Here is a 2,539-nt window from a genome sequence, read left to right as displayed (position 1 = left end):
ATATGTTTTCAGAATTACTTAATGTACTATTGCTATCGTCACGATGTGCAGAGGACAGTGTGGAAATTAAATAGAAAATGTTTCCCTTTGTAGAAAATTCTGTTTATTTAGATTAGAAATCCATGTTTATAGAGTGCTAGGTAGACTAATATCCCTGACAAGTAACACAACACTAACTGACACAAGAAATAAATTTAAAGAGTAGAATGGGGTGTTATTATGCTACAGTTTTATGTTTCTGGTATTACAGGTGATTGAAACTGGAAGGGATAGAAATATGAAAAACTGAGTCACAATAAATATTATAAGAAAATGTTTGACTAGTAAATATGTTCGTTAAATGAATTCTAACTAAAATATGTTTTTGTGAACTTAATCTTAAAGTTGTTTACAAAGCAAACGGTTCGCAATTTGTCATTGTTTCATTTTATGTTCTTACTGTTTTCCGTTTTGGTTATTTATTTATAAGAAAACTGGTAGCATATCAACGTGAACACTAGTTTTGTTGACAACTTACGGCTGAAAAGTGTGTAGAACTCAATACGTAATATTTAAAATGAGATTTAACACTTCTTTTACTAAGAACCTTTAAACCATTTATCCTTACAGATTATTTCAATTCTAAATAACACTCAAACAAAATGATATAATACTAACACAGAGAGACACAGGGTTTTTTTTATTTCGAAACCGGATTAAAAAAAAAGCAACTATGGAGCTAGAACAGAGTTTGTTGGAGCCAGCAAGAACCTGGAATAGGGGTCATCTTTCAATCTCGTTACCTTCTAATATTATAAGAGGAAATAAACCCCAGATTAACACTCATGAGTAAGAACTATTTTCCAGAATAAAACCATGTTACGTATATTAGACTTACCCGTTACAGATATTCTTAAAATATGCTTCACATTCAGAACTTCTTTCAGTCGTGGAGATTTCTTCTGCGATGCTCATCGTGCGTTAGATATATTCTCCTTCCCAGAAGCCATGTGGAAATAAGAAGTGTTAATGTCCTTCTACGTTTTTGCTTTTCTCCAACGAAACTCCAAGAGTATTTGGGGATCTGGTTGCAGTTCAAATCACTCCAGCTGAAAGCCTAAGATTTGTTCAAAGGCACTCTGTCTCGAACCTTGGACCATTCGATCCAGAAGCACGTTTAACCATTTTGATAATGAATTTGAACAGCTTGCATTATGACAATTTTCTCATCACAATATTCAGGCAGTAACCATTTGTAACGATAATAATTACTTCAGTGAAAGTAAAATATAAAATCCAAGTATCTCATTAGTGGCCTGGCATTGCCAAGTGGTTGAGTCACTCGACTCGTAGTCTGAGGGTCTCGGGTTCGAATCCCTGTCACACCAAACGTGCTCGCCCTTTCAGCCGTAGGAACGTTTGAATGTTACGGTGAATCCCAATATTCGTTGGTTAAAGAGTAGCCCATTAGTTGGTAGTGGATGGGTGATGAATAGCTGCCTTCCTTCTAGTCTTACACTCCTAAATTAGGAAGGCTAGCGCAGATAGCCCTCGTGTAGCTTTGTGCAGAAATTTAAACCAAACCAAACTATTTGATTACATTTTATTTTCTTCCATTTTCCTTTTCTTTTAATACACAATAATTAACGTTTTGAAACCATCTTCAATGAATTTGTATTAATTTAGTATTTTCATTTCTTCGGGAAAGATAGCAGACAATAATACTCAAACCAGCCGTCTTGAGATATATTTTTACTTCAAGTGGGTTTCTCGTCATCACGTATATACCTTTTATAATTATACAATTAAAAGGTTTATCATTGTAAGATTTGGACTTTCTGACGACTTTCATACCTTTTTTATCGTTAACGCATTTATTTTATCATTAAACTTAGTTAGATTTCTCTATTTTGAATCATAATTATTGGGTGCTGGTTACTGGCCAATAAGACTTAGAAACATAAATTTAGCGTCTTTTCACACACACACACATGTGTACACGTGCATGACAAATATTTGCATTTAATAAGCTAGTCTGAGCATTATGTTTTTTGTTTGTTTTGAATATTTTATGTGCATTTTTCATATAGTAAAGCCACTTCGGGCTATCTGCTGTGTCCACCGAGGGGAATCGAACCCATGATTTTTGACGTTTTAAATCCGTAGACTCATCGCTGTCCCAGAAGGGGAATTGCTTATTTTGAATTTAGCGCAAAACTAAACGAGGACTATTTGTGCTAACCGTTCCTAATTTAGGAGTGTAAGAGTAGAGGAAAGGCAGTTAGTCATCACCACCCACAGTCAACACTTCGGCTACTTTTTTACCAACGAATAGTGGGATTGACCGTCACATTATAACGCCCCTACGGCTGGGATTCGAAACTGCGTCATTTAGAGTTGAGCGCCCTAACCACCTGTCCATACCAGAGGCGAGGACCTCACTGTACATTCTTTAATGCCTCCTGCACAGATGCTACAGTCGGACCCAAGCCTCGCCTATTAAACTCTCGGGATATTTTTTTTCTCAAGCGTGTAACCTAAGCCTATCTTCAAAGAAAAC

This window comes from Tachypleus tridentatus, chromosome 12 (genome assembly GCF_004210375.1).
Source record: "Tachypleus tridentatus isolate NWPU-2018 chromosome 12, ASM421037v1, whole genome shotgun sequence".
Lineage (NCBI taxonomy): Eukaryota > Metazoa > Arthropoda > Merostomata > Xiphosura > Limulidae > Tachypleus > Tachypleus tridentatus.
Note: the sequence above shows the minus strand (reverse complement) of the source record.